This window comes from Zingiber officinale, chromosome 4A (genome assembly GCF_018446385.1).
Source record: "Zingiber officinale cultivar Zhangliang chromosome 4A, Zo_v1.1, whole genome shotgun sequence".
Lineage (NCBI taxonomy): Eukaryota > Viridiplantae > Streptophyta > Magnoliopsida > Zingiberales > Zingiberaceae > Zingiber > Zingiber officinale.
This window is the reverse complement of record NC_055992.1, coordinates 85,708,360-85,726,989: the sequence shown is the minus strand read 5'-3', so window position 1 is coordinate 85,726,989 and position 18,630 is coordinate 85,708,360. Positions and strand designations below refer to the sequence as shown.

Below are 18,630 nucleotides of genomic sequence, written 5' to 3'. Positions count from 1 at the left end.
TCCAATCCAAAAATAATATTTGTAGATAATTTATCCATATATAACTTTAATTATGTAAACTAACATTTATGATCAAAATACAACAGAAGATAAACCAAGCATATCATCCAAAATATCTTTATGGAAGAGCTTAAAAAAATAGTGTCTCACAAAGGATGACTCCAAAACTAATTCTAGAAATCTAGATAAAAAATAATTTACAAAGTTGGGAGAACAAACTAATATTTTTGAACAAGCTAATTTGATTTACAACATTTGCACATATCAGCTATGAATTAGATAGACATTGTGCATATTTTAGTGTAAGTTATATGTCACACCTGCATGTCATCTTCATTCATGTATGTGGAGTAACCATTCCACTCTTTGAAAGCATGATCATATCCTGAAGAATGCAACACAAATAATAATCATATAGATAAGAACACAAAGATAGCAGATAAGCGTAATATTAATCATAATTCATCACCTCCATAGAAATAGGCTAGGGGTGCATAACAAGTGGGCACATAATAGTTGCCACCATTCATGGAATAGGTGAACACTTTGAAGGAAATCAATACCTGTGGCGCATCGGCAGTACCCCATTCAATATGGACGGGAGAAACCTAAATTTCAAAGCAATTATTTATTAATACCAGCTACAACATCTAAACATAGCTTCTGCAAGAAAAACTTAAAAAGAATAGAACTGTCACATGCTTGTTGGCTTCAATGCTATCTTTGGACTTCAGTGGAGGATCCAAAGAGGTTCTGCATTAAATTTAAAACTTCTGCAAGGTAACGGTAAGGACAAAACCAACCAATCTGGAGATCTAGAGTAGGGAATTCCTTACTTTGAGTTTCCTTCTTTTCTCATATCCCTGATGCATCAAGGAGAACATATTTAAATTCAAAAATAACATAATCCAAACTTTGTTTAATCTCTTAATATTATCCAGTAGAACCACAAACAAACAAATATTAACATCATATGAAAATGAATAAATGACATCAAAAGAAATGATCAAAAAATGGAAGCAGAAACAAACAACTTCAACTAACCTTCTAATGAATCTAAGCTATGTGAGTTGTACTATATTTCTAAAAAAAAAATGAGAATACGAAAAATGACCTATTAACCATGGTATGGTAAATGCCATATAGTAAATAATTATTCAAAAACGAACCTATAAATTACTCTTCACATGGTGTATTGTCAAACCTTCCACTTTCATGAGTTTCAGTACCCCTTCAGTAGCTTCTTAAGGTACAGTAAAATATGATGATCTTTCATAATAAATTGATGTAACACAATAACACTCTAGTGCCAAATTGATGTAACACCAAATTAAATCCTCACTTCATAATAAATTTCATTTTCAGTAGAAAAATATTCAGTCTTAATTTGCAATAATAGCTGTCAACCAGCAACATCTACAAGGTCCTCACTATAAGATTTTTTAAAAGCAGATTTCTAGAAAATTTAACCAGGTTCTCTTCACTTTAATTTCAAAGAAATTAACAAACAAAAAAAAGGGCAAAAATCACGTAGAAAGAAAAAGACTCCTACACAACTACCAAGCAAGTACATTTACAGAATTGGAGTCGAATCAAAGTGAAGAGAAGGAGAAGGAGAAGAAATGGAGAATGATGGAGATCTCGCAAGCTTGGCAAGGAGAGGGGTTTGGAATTGTTGAATCAAATTAAATGAATGCATTTTAGAAACGTGTGTAACTGCCAACTCTCTGTATTTTTCTTTCCTTATGTCTAGATTATATTTCTACAAAATACGAATGTGAAAATAATCCGAAAATAAAATTACCCTAGTTAAATGGTCCTCGTATGGAAAAAAACACAAGAGAAGAACAAACCCACCCACTGATTAAAAAGGTGTACAAGATCGGGGTGATTGTATCACGGATGATGGACCAGGAGAAGGCCATGAGGAGCTGGTCCTTGATGACGCCGACAACGTTCATGGTGAGCGCAATGGTCTTCACGACGAACAAGAAGACGGTGAAGTTGAAGGTGAAAGTGCAGAAGGAGTTGGTGCCGGAGATGAGAAAATTCTGGTGGAAGTCAGCCTGACCACGAAGGAGGGGCAACTCGATCAAAGACCAAGAAAGGAGGAGGAAGACAAAACAGCAAGGGTTTGCAGCATGAAGAGATTGTATAAGGAGAGGGAAAGAAAATGGGTTAGGGTTTGGGAAGGCTAAGGGGGGAAAATACGGTGCCAAAAATTTTGACAAAGAGGGAAGGCAAAATACATGGTTGTAATAAAAACGACGAAGGGGAAACATGATGAAAGAATAAAGTCAAAGACAACGGTTTATTAAAACCGTTGTCGTAACCCTTAAAAAATATTTAAAGACAAGGGTTTTAGATAACAGTTGTAAAATGCGTTGTTGATTTAAAATAAAATCGCTCAACGACAACAATTTTCATAAAACTGTTGTCTTTTGTATTTTATGGGAGCTCAAAGATAATGGTTTTATCAAAAACCATTGTCTTTTATCAAATTCACAACAGTTTCTTTCAAAACCGTTGTCTTTGTGGTGTTGTCTTTTAACATTTTTGTTGTAGTGATATTTTTATTTCTTTTCTCTTCTTTTATTTCTTTTTGCTCTTTTTGAATAGAGGAAATTTACGGGTGTTACAAGATGAGTTGGGGATCAATCGATTGTACGGAGGGATCGATCTACTGAACGATGAAACTCTATTCGAGCAACAAAATCGGGATTGGAAGGCTGACCGATTCAGGTAGGATCGGTCGACTGAACCTAGGGATCGGTCGACTGATCCGGGTTAAGTCAAGATTTGATCCCAAGATCAAGGGATCTAGATCAAGTTTGAGGAGGCTATAAAAAGGGGTCTCAGCCATCACTTCAAGGCAACCGAAAATCAGACTACTTGCGCTTCTGTGTGCTGCGACGAAACGCTTCAACAACTCTCAACTGCTACGCTGACACTTGACGTTCCTTTCCAACATCTTTGTATTGTTGGTAACTTAGTTTTAATATTGCAATTGTAATTGATTTTGTAAAGATTTCTCGAGCTTATAGTGATTGCCCATCGAAAGCACTCTCACGCGCGGGGCTTAGAATAAGAGTCACCATAGGCTTCGAATCAAGTAACTCTTGGTGTTTACGATTGTGCTCTTTGTCTCTTTACTTTTTGTTGCATTTCTTACTCTGCGTTTTTCGAAACGAATGTGAAAGCCACGAGTGCTGTTCACCCCCCTCTAGCATGCCATCAATCCTACAGAATGCTCTACGTTCAAGACAACCTCTTCTATCCTACTCTTCATCTTTGAGCTTAGATGAACATGCTGCGAAGCTTTACGACAGGGGAAGCTCCAGGAAAGGTGTGCTGCACTCAGGATTTCCATATCAACCACAATAGTTTATTTGTATTTTCTATTTACAAGTTGTGCTTAATTCTATATCTTATTTATGATTATACTCTAAATTGTAAGAAGGATTTCTCCACCTCCAGAAAACTCCGTAAAGGAGGCCACTATTGGATGGACACTTCTGTGATTAGGCCTTGGTCGTATTGACCTTGGGGGGTTGAGAACTAAGTAAATCCCGCTTATGTTATTTCCCTTTTGTTTATTATTATTTCCGATTTAATGTGGCAAAATCCTGCAGTCTCACATGGCCTGCATGGTTAACAGTTGTGCTAAGCTATCAGTCAAAATCAAAGTGAGTTACACATGGCTCAAAATGAATCAGACCTGGCCCAAATGAGATTTGTATTTGAACGAACATACTCAGTGACTTCATCCTAAGGATTTTCCTGAAGATAAGACAACTGCTAAGACTTGTCCTTAGATCCTGACATCATTCATGCCTCAACCTTAGATTCTGACATCCCTTAAGGTCTCAGTCTCAGATCTCAGTATCACACCTCTCTTAGCCTTAATTGTCGACATCCTCCATCCCTCGACCTCAGATCCTGACATTCTCTCTCTCTCTCTCTCTCTCAGTCTTATTCGTCGATATCTTCCACACCTCAATCTTAGGTCCCGACATCGCACTTATCTCCGCCTCAGTCGTCGACATCCTCAATGACTCAGCCTCAGATCTTAGCATCCTCCTACTCTCGACCCTAGTCGCTGACATCCTCGACGCCTCAATCCCATATCTCAACATACACCTCTCTCGGCCTCAATTACCGACACCCTTCATGCCTCAGTCTCAGATCTCGGTATCCTCCTTATCTTAGCATAAGTCATCGACATCCTCCACACATCAGTCTTAGATCCCAACGCCACACCTTTCTTGACCCCAATCACTGACATCCATGACTTAGCCTCAGATTCTGACATCTTCCTTACCTCGGCTTCAATTGCTGACATCCTCCCTATTTCAGTCTTAGTCGTCAACTTTGTCTATCTTCTAGGTCACTCCATATTGACGTCATTTCCTCATATGTCCTCGGATTATAACCACACTAAAACCTTATTGATGAGGTCGTTTTCCTTAGAAGACGTAGACAATGATGATGAATATTCCAGAATACGTGGCACCTGGTGAATGGAGAAGTAGATATGTAATTGTCAGATCTGATTTCCTAGATGTTTGTCTACAAAACTGTGGTGCTTAATGGATGGAGAGGCAACTAGTGACTGTCGGATGTGGTCCCTTCATTGGCTTTGACGTTGAGATGCTCTTCTAATAGCTATATAAACCCTAGAGGTGGTAAGTGCAAAGGAGACTCATTCTCTCTCTTGACTACATTCTTTCTTCATCTTCTTCTTGCTCTCTGATGAACTAATGCCTCAATAGCCTCTTGACTAGTGGCTTGACCATCCACAGTATATTGGCTAGAACAAATTGAAGAGTCTGTGGGAACACTATGAATCTGAGACTTGCGATGGTTAACACTAGAAGAACTACTAACAACCATGACTCCATTGGAGAGAGCAGCCGCGGAGAAGTAATAGCCATGACACTAGAAGACATTAATTGACCGGTCTCCATAACACTATAAGAAATACTGCGATAACACCCACTCCTGTAACCACTTCTAGTTGGAGCCCCTCCTCCCCCAGCAGACACCCCCTCCTCCAGGTAAGATGCCACCACCTTTTGTGGGGGTCTCATCGGTTATCATCTCAATCTAAAAGGACACAACCCTCCCGGGTGAAAGTTCACATGAGTCACAAGCAGGGGAGATGCTTCCTCACAATCACAAAGGAAAGGTCCCAACCTCTAATGAGGGAAGTGTTTGAGGAATGCCCTTCTATAGAGAAATTTTCGAACAGGAATTCCCTCACCATTTTTAGTAGCTACACTTGGGTGAATACACGGGGTTGTCGGACCCAAAAGATCATTTGTGTCACTTCGAGAATGCTTCCTTGCTGCATCAATACACAGACAATGTCAAATGCCAAGTCTTTTTAACTACTTTGTCAGGCTCAGCCCAATCACTTTTTCACAATTTTTCTAAAACTTGAGAGATAGCAACGAAAAAGGAAAATGAAAATAATACTAACACTGTTTATTTTTTATTTGGTTCACAGTCTGTGCTGCTAGTCCAAGGCCCGCGATTGTTGATCACTTTTGTTAGACAATCCACTATCAATTCATCAAGTACAAGAAATCTGATTACAATAAAAAAATCACAAATTAAATATAACAACAACTTTAAGCAATGTGTAGATTTGGATGTCATTGTCGAAATAGCGTTACAACGTCGTAGTTGAATTCTAGAGCAACACGAAAGATCTTTAAGGGTAGAAGATTGTGTTTCGAGCTCTAGTCAAAGGTGCCTTTTTATAGCCCATTTCAGGTGTCTGGACCAGCTCCAAGTGCCTCCACCGAGGGTTATCTAATTCACTTTCATCATTGAGTTATCCAACTCCAGGCACTTGGACCTCTCCTAGGTGCCTGTACTGTTGACGTGGCTACATGAGGGTGAAGCTTTATTTGAGTCGCCTCTATCCCTTCCCAGACACCTAGATCCGTCACAGGCACCTGGAAGTTGATGTGTGCCATGCAACCAGACTGTGCCAACTCAACTGCATGCGTGGTTGGGTTTGGCTCTATCCAAACGCTTGGACCCACTCGGGGTGTCTGAATTTTTGGTCACCTAGGCCTACTCTGGGCACCCGGAGACTCTTGCTTTGGTCAACTTCCAACTTTAATTTCCTATATCACAGACTTAGCATAATAGACATAATAAAGATAGTATTTAATAATTCAATAATCTTGAGACTATCTGGTCCTAACTTTTGGATTCCGTGTGAAATCCTAAGTCAGATCCACGTCTACTGTTCTTTTCGAAGAAACACATTCTCACTTACTCCGCACATGAGAGTTTATCAGACTTTCCAAATCCTCGATCCTCCAGACTTGTTTGGATTTCTTGTTGGACATCCGATCCTTTGACCCCCAAGACTTTCTCTAGATGTTCGGTCCTCTAGACCCATAGAACTACTAGATATCCAATCCTCCAAACCTGTCTAGACTTTCCACCTAGTGTACTTGATCTGCCAAGTCTTCCTACCCAGTCCCACCAACCAACACTCCCTTGCCTAGTCCCACAAACTAGGACTTGTTTGCCTAGGTGCAACTAGGCCTTTCCCTTTGTCTAGTGTCCACTAGGACTTTTACCTAGCCTAGTATCTAGTCAACTTGACATACTAGGACTTTCTGGTTGAACTACCTGCACACATTGTCAAATTTGTTAGATCATAACACAACTTAACTTTGAATCCTTTACCAATATCAAAACTAGGTTTGATTATTTGGTACTTCCTGCACTAACACAATGTTTCTTAGTCAACTTCAAGCCTCTTCCATCGTTTTCTTTGATGACTTCAAAGCTGCTTTCTTGCATTAATTTGCCAGCAATAAGAGGTAACAAAAGACACCTCTTAACTTGTTTACCATGAAGAAGAAGCTTCAAGAGACCTTTGAGAGTACCTTTAATGATTCAATCGAGTCATTTTAGACGTCCCATCAACTCCCTTAAAGATCTTAACTAGCACCTTCTCCCAAGGTCTGGTAGTTTGAGATTTCTTTAAGTCCCTAGTGAAGAAGTCTCCAATGAACTATGAAAGGCTATTTAAACAGGTTGAGAAGTACATACACTAGGAAGAAGCCTAGCTAGTACTCAATGGGGACACTGTTGTGATGGATCGAAAGCGCTAGAGGGGGGGGGGGGGGTGAATAGCGCTCGTGGCTATTTCGTTTTTCGAAATCTCGGAAGCGTAAGAACTTGAGTAATGCAGCGGAATAAAAATAGACACAGAGAACACGGAGAATTTACTTCGTTCGGAGCCTGTGACGACTCCTACTTGAAGGCCCGCGATCCTTGATCGCTTTCGGTGGGCAACAACTATAAGTTCGTTAAGAGTATTACAAACTAATTACAATTCAAAGCTGTAAAAAGATTATACCGACAACAAAAAGATTAAATCCGAAGCTCCGGGTTGTCGGGGTGTCGTTGCAGCACTTCTGGATTGAGTTGTTAGCAGCTTGTCGCAAGGAGATTGCTTAGATGATTGTTATTTCTTGAAGCGGCACCTCAACCCTCCTTTTATATGAGGCTCCGGGCGCCTGGGACCTTTCCGGGCGCCTGGAGTGTGACGTGGCCAGCCAACCAGGTTGCCGGATCCAACCCGGGCGCCCGGACCACCTTTTTCCAGCAGGTTCCTCACCTGCAACACAAGGTTAGTCCGAGCAAATACCCTGCAAAACAGTGTTAGAATCTGATAAAACATAGTAACGAATAATTAACAGTCTTCGGACTGTTTGAGTCTGACTTCGGATTTCCGACCGGAAATCCTAGGTCGACCCGACGCCTACTGTTCCCTGTCCTCCAGACCGACTGGACTTTCCGCCTAGGGTTACCACCCCCTAGGACCTAAGGTTACCGCCCCTTAGGGTTTTCCTCCACCTAGGGTTACCGCCCCCTAGGACCTAAGGTTACCGCCCCTTAGGGTTTTCCTCCACCTAGGGTTACCGCCCCCTAGGACCTAAGGTTTCCGCCCCTTAGGGTGTTTCACCTGCCTAACTGCAGCTAGGACTTTCCTGAAGCACTCATTCAAACATGTTAGATCACACACTGACTTAACTTTGAATCCTTTGCCATTATCCAAACTAAGGTTCGATCGTCGGATGCTTCCTGCACCAACAATCTCCCCCTTTTTGATAATGGCAATTGAAATTCAATGTTAAGTAAAAAAATATGCAGTTATATATAAGCACAAGAAACAAGATAAGCGTGATGGCAAGATAAGCATAAACATAGCTCCCCCTTAATACAAGCTCCCTTTAAGATATTTTCTTTGAATTTCTCTACTCTTTCTTGAATTATTTTTATCTCTTTCTTTGAATTTCTCTACTCTCCCCCTTTGCCATATATCAAAAATGAGCTGGTTTTAAAAAACTTAATTTTTCAAGACAGAAATTAGCAGAAAAATGTTTTATTCAGGCAAGGAGCAAGTGAAATGCAACAATATTTTTCAACTTCAGAAGTTTTCAAACAAAAAGTTTTCACAGGTTTTAAAGAAAATTTCCAGGGAAGATTTTCAAACTTAAAAAATTTTCAAAATTTTTTTTCAACTTTAGTATTTTTCAAAATGGTTTCAGTTTAAATAACTAAAAAAAATTTCAGAATAGAGGACACTTGAAAATTTGGAGAAAGTTTTTAAATTGCTTTTGAAATGAATTTCAAGAATACTTAAGGCAAAGGAGAAGCGATAGCCTTATTTTAAATAGTTTGTCATTTTGTTTTAGTAAGGTATCAGAGTCCTAAAGTCCAAGCATGAGTAAAGATTTGTTTTGATCAGGTATCAGATCTCTTAAGTACAGACATGCTTAAACCTATTATTTTCTTCACCAACTGTCTAACCGTTTAGCTACTTGCTGATTGCCTAGAGGGCAACAATGTTCGCTTGGTTAGTCAAGTCAAGTCAATTGATCCAGTTAGATTTGACTAAGGCTGGAAGACTTAAGTATTTAACGCCCAGACTCATATTGATGCACAGAAATAAGCATTCTTGAGTCCAGGCTGTACCCTATGCATCTCACACCTTTCTATGTTTTACAAACACAATCAAGGTAAACCTAGGTGTTTGTGAGATGCTCTGGCTGAGTCCTGGGGGAACATGATTTCTAGGGGAAAATCCTAGGCTAAATCCAACTTTTGAAAGTCTAGTAAAGTAGGGACTTTGAGAAATCAGTTTTGCCTAGAAGTTATAAAAAAATGTGACTATAAGACTAATCTATTAGATTAAGGTATAGTCAATCAAGCTTGAAGTAAATCAATCTATCAGATTAAAAAGTCGACATAGATAAAAGAGTCATAATAGAGCTACTACAAGCTGTACTAGAGTCATAATAGAGCTACAGTAGAAGCTACTAAGATGATGAGGGAGGTGGTCCGGAACCCAGCGACCGGAGTAGTGTCAGGAGCTCAGTGTGACGAGCCCGATCATCCTCTCGTAGATCTCGGCGCAGGTCGGAGAGCTTCTGACATACGTCTCGTCGTAAGTCAGAGACCTCCTGTCGGACCTCTCGTCGAAGATCGGAGACCTCTCGCCGCATGGACTGATGAAACTCGGAGCTCTCGTGCTGGAGACTCGACATAGCCCTCTCTAGTCCGGAGACTCGATCAGCGAGAGTGCGGGGAGTTGGGTGTGGTGCTCGAGGTGGTGGTGGGGCAGGAGCAGCCTCCTCAGGAAATAGTGCCAACATGAACTCATCATTCTCCGCGTCCTCTGCCTGCTGGTGCTGTGCCCCCTACGCCAGGACATGGTACCCTCATCGTCTATATGGATATTTTCTAGAGAAAAGTTCCTAGCTCCTATGATGTCAAACTCGGTCATGTGACGGATGTCACCTCCGGTGACATCAATGTGCAATGAGGACATGTAGGCTGTCAGTATGTGACAGTAAGGTATATGTACTCGTCTGCTGGTCACGTATCCAGATGCGTAAATAATAGTTGAAAAGATGTGTAGGCTGATGTCTATGTCTAACCTATGACATATGGCATAGAGAAGAAAGGAGTGAAATGGACGCATCACCGCAATGTCGTGAGTGGTCAGCGGTAGAATGCAAAGTACTAGAACCCTATAAAGGGCGTAGTCCTGAATTCTAAGGTTAAGGGACCTAAACTGGGTCTCAGTGGGATCACGCTGGTCATCAAAAAAATACGAATAGATCGTATCGAGGGTAATATGTGAGTAGGGATCTCCAAAAGGTAACTCCCTAGGAGGATAGCATAAAAAGGTGCAGGGTGACTCTCGTAACCCTAGAAACTCACGAATGGTAGTGGGAGATAATGTGATATCCGTGCCAGCTGCTCTAGTGGTATAGGAGTAGTCGTCTACTTTCACTAGGTTGTTGTAAAATTCAGCACATAAACTTATGTTTACTGGGCTGGTGCACTCAACTAGGTTTCGCAACCTATAGTGGTTTATAGCCTCGGAGACTGGAATACAAGAGCGTAGAAAGAACGATCTATCTATACATTTGGTTCTAATGGCCATGTAATTAGTTGACATAAACTTGATCCTAAGCTCGTCGGTGGGAAACCTAGGGTCAATGCTAGGTGTAGAGGGCCCAGCTCCAGATTTTGAACGCTTCCTAAATTTCAAATTAATATTACACTAGGAAATAAACAAGCATTATAAGAAATAAGGTTTAGGAGGGGATAAAAATTTTACCGAGGAGCCATTGTAATAATTTTTAGAACTGACGACCTCGGTTGAGTCACGACTCCGTATCAACCGCGAAAAATTTTATTTTTGAAAGTCTTCACAGGTAAGCTAAGAAGCTTTAAGGAGGAAGACTTGGGTGTAAGGGTAGGGGGCGCCTCCTGCCCCCTATATATAAGGGAGTCCGGGCGCCCGGACCTGTTCCGGGCGCCCGGGGTGGTGTGAGGCGGGGCGCCCAGGTTCGCTGCGGGCGCCCGGGGTCTGAATACCGTGGGCGCCCGCCCTCGGTTTTTGACTTCTGTTCGTTTTATTTATTTATTATTTATTTTTTATTTTATTTTATTTATTTATTTTTTATATATATTTTTTAATGTTTTAATTAACTTAAAGATGCTTAAGTAAACTTGATGTTAAACATGTTTAATTGAGAATTATTTTAAATTAATTCAATTTTGAAATTGTTTAAGTTAATTTGCTTTGAAATTTAGTTTAAGTAATTTTGGAGGAATATTTAAATTTTAATTTAAGTATTTTGGAGGGATATTTAAATTTTCTTAGTCATCTCACCCGATGTATGTTTTCAATCAGGGGATCCTATTATTTTGTGAGATGAATTAATTCAATTTATAGGGTTATGTTTAACTTTATGTTAGATTCGGGTTTAGCTTTGGGTTCAACAAGTAAGCGTTCTTTGGATAAACTTCTGGGCTATGGTGAGTCACAAGGAGCTCATTAAAGTAACCATGCCTTCGAGGTTTCCCAAATAGTCCTACCCATTGAGTTTAATACTAAACCTTGGTCTAACTAGTTAGGATCCATTTAAGGGTAGCTTCGGTTAGTTCCACTTGGCCAAATGCACCAGGTCGAAACCATATCTTCCTAGACATGCGATGCCCAAGTTTTCCCAATGTATTATCATCAAAAAACTTCACCAGTACTGTGCTTTAAGTTAAAATTTAACCCTTTTTAATCTATCCTTATTTACCTATCCGGGTAATCTACTCTTATTTACCCATTTCGGGTAGTTTAAGTTCGGTTACCCTGTCGGGTAAATAGTTTTCGGAGTTGCCAGCTATTATGGACCCTCCTTCTATTTAAATTTTAATTCCGAATTTTGAATTTAGAATTTAGAATTTAAGAATTTTGAATTTTGAATTTTGAATTTTGAATTTTGAATTTTGAATTTTGAATTTTAGAATTTAGAATTTAGAATTTTGAATTTAATTTCGAATTTTGAATTTAGAATTTAATTTTGAATTTTGAATTTAGAATTTTGAATTTTGAATTTTAGAATTTAGAATTTTGAATTTTGAATTTAATTTCGAATTTTGAATTTAGAATTTAATTTCGAATTTTGAATTTAGAATTTTGAATTTAAGAATTTTGAATTTTGAATTTTGAATTTTGAATTTTTGAATTTTGAATTTTGAATTTTGAATTTTAGAATTTTGAATTTTGAATTTAATTTCGAATTTTGAATTTTGAATTTTGAATTTTGAATTTTGAATTTTGAATTTTGAATTTAAGAATTTTGAATTTAATTTCGAATTTTGAATTTAGAATTTTGAATTTTTAGTTTTGAGTTTTTAGATTAATTTTGAATTTTTATTGTTTTAGCTCCCCCTGGATCATAGTCTCGATAAGGTTTATTGAGGTAATGTATTTGATCCTTAGGAACCCAATAATGTCCAAGTCCAACTTGATTGATCAGGTTGGATTTGGCAACCCATGCTTGGACCACTTTTCTATTTGGTTTGTTTATTAAGGATAGGTAAGATTTATATTTCTTTTTATATCCTAGTCCAGTTCGATTGTAGATTGCCCTTTGTGTTCCAAGAATCAAGTCAAGATTCTTGGATCCTAAGGAAAATCGTTCTAGGGTAGTTTTTAAATCCTTTACCTGACTTTTCAGATTGGAATTCTCTTCCTCAAGTTTTTGAACTTGAGTTGAGGTTCCAGTCTGAACTTGATCAGTTAAGGATTCGCTGTTTGGCGTTTCTTTAAGGAGTGTTACCTCCTTTAGAAGCGCTTTGATTCGAATCTTGGACTTAGCTACTTTATGCATTAAATAATTAATTAAACTATATAAACGATTTATACTTACAGAGGGGTTCGGCCCTTCGGAAACGGATTCGGATCCGTGGCTTCTCTCGGACTCGGCTTCCGATTCGTCCTCACTTTCGGATCCATTGGTGAAGTCCCGGGCTGTCAAGGCAAGAAAGTTTGTCTGTTCTTGTTCTTCGTCGTCGGATTCCTCGGAAGAAGACTCGTCCCATGTTGCCTTCAATGCCTTCTTTCTTTTGAGTTTCTTTGAATCCTTCTGGTTCGGGCAATTTGCCTTGATGTGACCCTTCTGATTGCATCCGTAGCAGGTCACTTCGAATTTAACCTTCGAGCTTGGTTGGGCTTCTTTAGACTGGATGGCCTTTCTGAGATCCTTCTTGTTGAAGCCCTTCTTTTTGCAGAGCTTCTTAACTAAGTTGACTATCTCGGTTGTAAGTTCATCGTCGTCTTCTGAATCTGGTTCTCTTTCTGACTCAGGTTCGGTTCTCCGCTTGATTCTTGATTCGCGCGATCTCCCTGTTCCTGCAACCAAAGCCAACCCTTTCTCGGTCAGGCGTGCATTAGTCTGTTCGTGAAGTTCAAATTCTACAAACAGTTCATCTAATTTAATTGTAGATAAATCCTTGGAGACCTTGTAGGCATCTACCATGGATGTCCACAAGGTATTCCTTGGGAAAGCGTTTAGAGAGTACCTTATGATGTCCCGGTTGTCTACCTTCTATCCGATCGCATGAAGACCATTGAGCAGATCTTGAATCCGGGCATGGAGTTGTGCAGCTGTTTCACCTTCCTGCAATTTGATGTTAGATAATTTATTAAAAATTAGATCTCTTTTACTTACCTTGGTGTCAGATGTCCCTTCGTGAAGTTCAATTAGTTTCTCCCACAACTCTTTGGCACTGTTGAAGGGGCCGACACGGTTGAGTTCTTCTTTTGATAGCCCACACTGGAGGGTGTAGGTTGCTTTGGCATTAGCTTCCACTTTCTTGATTAAGGATGCGTCCCAGTCCTCGTACGGTAGTGGCTTGCCGGCGCTGTCAGATGGTAGTTGGAATCCGATTTTGACAATCATCCAGACTTCGAAATGAGTCTGGAGATATGCCTCCATCCGACCTTTCCAATACTCGAAGTCGTCTCCGGTGAATAGCGGAGGGCGGGCAGTACTGTAGCCTTCTTGAAGGGCCATTTCAGTTTTACCTAAAGCGAAAAAACAAAAAGGAAATGTCCCAGGACTTGGTCCTGGCTTAGTAGTGCGGTAAGAAAAAAAATGGACCACGAACTCGGGTGGTGTTGCACCAATTCCGAGAAAAAAAAAAACCGATTCGAGCGAAAAAGACTTAGAATTTAGCTATGAGGCTAAATTCTAATCGACTCCGAAAATAAAAAATACCACGAAAAATTATTTTGAATGGTGGTTGCACCAATTCAAAATGACCCCGCTCTGATACCAATTGATGGATCGAAAGCGCTAGAGGGGGGGGGGGTGAATAGCGCTCGTGGCTATTTCGTTTTTCGAAATCTCGGAAGCATAAGAACTTGAGTAATGCAGCGGAATAAAAACAGACACAGAGAACACGGAGAATTTACTTCGTTCGGAGCCTGTGACGACTCCTACTCGAAGGCCCGCGATCCTTGATCGCTTTCGGTGGGCAACAACTATAAGTTCGTTAAGAGTATTACAAACTAATTACAATTCAAAGCTGTAAAAAGATTATACCGACAACAAAAAGATTAAATCCGAAGCTCCGGGTTGTCGGGGTGTCGTTGCAGCACTTCTGGATTGAGTTGTTAGCAGCTTGTCGCAAGGAGATTGCTTAGATGATTATTATTTCTTGAAGCTGCATCTCAACCCTCCTTTTATATGAGGCTCCGGGCGCCTGGGACCTTTCCGGGCGCTTGGAGTGTGACGTGGCCAGCCAACCAGGTTGCTCCATGTGGAGAAGTCGCGCAGGGGATAAACTTTGGTCCCGGGCGCCCGGACCTGTTCCGGGCGCCCGGACCTCCGGGCGCCCGGATCCATCCCGGGCGCCCGGACCACCTTTTTCCAGCAGGTTCCTCACCTGCAACACAAGGTTAGTCCGAGCAAATACCCTGCAAAACAATGTTAGAATCTGATAAAACATAGTAACGAATAATTAACAGTCTTCGGACTATTTGAGTCTGACTTCGGATTTCCGACCGGAAATCCTAGGTTGACCCGACGCCTACTGTTCCCTCTACGGGGAACGCGTCCTCACCTACTCCCCTCAGGAGAGATTACCTGATGCCAGTCCGGTCCTCCAGACCGACTGGACTTTCCGCCTAGGGTTACCACCCCCTAGGACCTAAGGTTACCACCCCTTAGGGTTTTCCTCCACCTAGGGTTACCGCCCCCTAGGACCTAAGGTTACCGCCCCTTAGGGTTTTCCTCCACCTAGGGTTACCGCCCCCTAGGACCTAAGGTTTCCGCCCCTTAGGGTTTTTCACCTGCCTAACCGCAGCTAGGACTTTCCTGAAGCACTCATTCAAACATGTTAGATCACACACTGACTTAACTTTGAATCCTTTGCCATTATCAAAACTAAGGTTCGATCGTCGGATGCTTCCTGCACCAACATGTTGTTGCCCCTTGACTAGACAAGAAGCCTCTTCAGCCTCCACTTAAGGGTAATATCTCCCATCAACTCCTCAGTTACATCCCAACTCGTAGACTCAGCTTCCCAATTGGTAGATGGACCGAGCTAGCCGCACGAGGAGAAGTTAGTATTTCTGTACTTATCACCAATCATACGCTCATGAAACCCAAGAGTGTCAGCAACTTATTGAAGAAGTCAGTCGGGTCATAAAGATACGATGCCAACACGGGAGAACTTTACCCATTGCTATCAAGCATACATCCATCAAATACACTTGGTATGATGACTCGGGAGATAAATAGAATTGGTACAAAGCCAATTCTATCTCTAGATGAGAACTAGAACCACCTTGGCATCACTCCTGGGATCGCTATGATGACAACCAAGATGATCGCCGAGATCATCATCGAGATTGTCGGGACAACATTGCCCATCTAAGTGACATCAACATGATCTCTGGTGGCTCCACTAATGAAGATTCCAACTGAGCCAAGAAGGTTTAAGATGAAGGTTGAAGAATTACAGCATCAACACTGGAAGAGGTTGGGAGAGCAACAATCTTGTAAACTTTCGGCCCCAAGATTTAGAAGGAGTTGTCACCCCGCATGATGCCATCTTAGTAATCCACTCCACTATAGCTAACTACAACGTGACAAGAGTGTTCGTGGACATGGGAAGCTCAGTGAATGTGTTGTACAAGGGTAGACTTTAATTAAATGCAAATTGATTGAGAGGAACTATGACCCATGTCAACTACTTTGTTTCGATTTATAGGGCATGAGGTACAACGATTAGGACAAATTAGTCTCCCTCTCTCACTAGGTGAGGAACCTTTGAAGTGAACCCAGAGCATCATCTTCACAATGGTTGATGCTTTATCATCTTACAATGTCATCCTGGAAAAGTTGAATCTCAGCTCATTCTACGCGGTGGTTTCCACCTTTCATCAAAAGCTAAATTTCTTGATCTTAGATCGAGTCAACTCAGTTAGTGGAGATCAGAGCGTTGCTCTCAAATGTTATGTGGAGATAGTTAAAACCAACCTCAAGAAAGCACGAAAGACTCAAAAGAACTCAAAGAAAGAAAGTACACTCTTCACCCGAAGTGTCTGTTCCTTAGCCATCCTTAAAAAGGAAAAGAACCCTAGTGGCCTTAGAGTAGAACACATCTAAGACCTTATCTTATCATTTTTTTCCTTTTATTTGATTCATCCTTGTAAATATTCATGTTCTTTCAAGTAAAATTGAAGCATTTCGCTTGCCTATCTCTTCTTACATAATGACCTATGACAGGCCCAGAACTCCTAACTCTATGCTAACAACTCAGGCTTATGACATGCCAAAGACTCATGCCCCTCCTAGCCACTCGCTAACGGCTCTACCTTACAATAGGCTTGGAACTCCTAGCTTAATGCTAGTGATGTAAAATACCGGAAAAAAATAGGAAATATTTAAGGGAATTTTTCGGAATTTTTGGAAAATTTTCGGGAATTTTTCGGAGCTCGTACGGATAAGTTCACGGGGATAAAAATGGGGCCCGGAAAAGGCCTGTTTAGACTATCCTATTTAAATGAGGAAAAGTTTTATTTTTCTTTTCCTTTTCTTTTTCTTTTTCCTTATTTTTATTCCTCCGTTTCTTTTCCTCTTCCGCGAGCCCGAGCTCTTCTCCCCGACGCCGCCGATTTTCCTCCTCTCCGAGAGCACAAAAACGCCGGCCACTTCTTCTCCCTCTCCTCCTCTCCTCTGCCGGAGCCCTAGCACCGCCGCCCGACCGCCTGCCCGAGCCAAACTCCTCTACTCTGCTTGCCCTAGCCACCCGACGCCGAGCCACTGCCGTCGGCGACGCACAGAGCAGCGCCGGTCATCTTCCTCCTTTCTCCCAAGTCCGACTTCATCTGTGCCCTAGTACATCTGCCGGCCAATTTCTCCTTTGTTCTAGTATCGGTGATTGTACCTCCTTCCCTCTCTTGGCGGACGACTAGAGTCGTCGTAAAACAGGAGCTTAAGAAGGAGGCTGAGGGAAACAGTAGTCCGGCAATGGGATTGAAGGTGAGGGATTAAGGTTTGGTTTTGAATTTTTTTGCTATGTTTGTGTCCTGCCGTGAGCAGTAATGTGTTTGGGCTTTAGCCATTCTTATTGAGGATGATCCACAGCTTCGGACATAACTTCCAGCAGCAAGATCTGTGGTTGTGAGTTGGCAGGAAGATACTTAGAGTGAGGTAAGCTTCGGTTGTTGATTAGGATTGTTGTTTGATTGGTTATTATCGATCTTGATTTCATCTGATCCGAACAGTGAAGAATTTCAGCAGCCAACAACCCTTGACGGCAGTAACTTCAGCCAACAACTCTTTGATTCCAGTACAAACCCGTGGCTGTGAATTTAGGTATGGTGTAGGATAATGGATCCTTGTTATAGATTGAGTTGGTTTAAAATTTATCTAATGGAACGGTTAAGGTTAAGACAATTAACCCTAGTCAATTGTTATATTTTAATTTAGGTAGACAAATGGTTATGTGGATTAGGGTTTTCCCTAATTTAGTCTCGTGGATTTTGTTTAGCTATTTAAATTCTTATGAATTTTAGCTAAATAAAAATATATATATTGATTGGTACAGGACTTTGACGCGAGACGAGTATCTCGGAGTCAGATTTGGACCTTTCTATTTTCGGAGGCGGGTACTTTTGACTTTTGTTGTCTTTGATATGCTTAGTAATGGAATTAACATGTTTCATTAATTATGTTTCTTATCTATATCGGTTAATCACTACCCAAATCTTACATGCTTGATTGATTGATTGGTTTTGCATCTCAGGTATATTTTTACCTGTTTATACATGCTTATAGGGGTAGTGATATGCCATGCTTGACCATGTTCAGGACCTAGGTTTTATACCTTCGTGTACCTTGATTTGATATGATTCTTTGACCTAGGGTGCACATTTCTATATATATGGATTAGGTCAGGATGTTTATATGGTTATTGCCATGCATCATTTGCATGATTGCATGCTGTGCGATAGTCCGCTCCATTATTGCTGAGCACATCGCCAGTTACATGGATCTGCACACACCACCACTCATGGGTTAGTGGTCGATTCAGGCTGAGTGTGTCGCAGCAGGGACTCTGTTAGGCACCGTTGGTCCGCTCATGGGTAGTGTGACACAACGAGTTATCCGACAGGGATTCCTCCCCGTCTTTGAGTACCGGGAGTTGAGAGCATTGCGCTCCCCCATCTATGATTTGGGGTAGGAGGATAGGTGTACTCCGACAGCATCCCGTCCACTCGGTCAC

The 18,630-nt window shown here is 41.0% G+C and overlaps 1 long non-coding RNA gene across 1 annotated transcript; it reads left to right on the top strand.

The window, feature by feature from the left end:
* Positions 1-17,281: 17,281 nt before the first annotated feature.
* Positions 17,282-17,722, top strand: LOC121973413. Its single transcript, XR_006109593.1, has 3 exons — positions 17,282-17,384; positions 17,490-17,555; positions 17,630-17,722. It is a non-coding gene; the product is annotated as an uncharacterized LOC121973413 (long non-coding RNA).
* Positions 17,723-18,630: the final 908 nt, after the last annotated feature.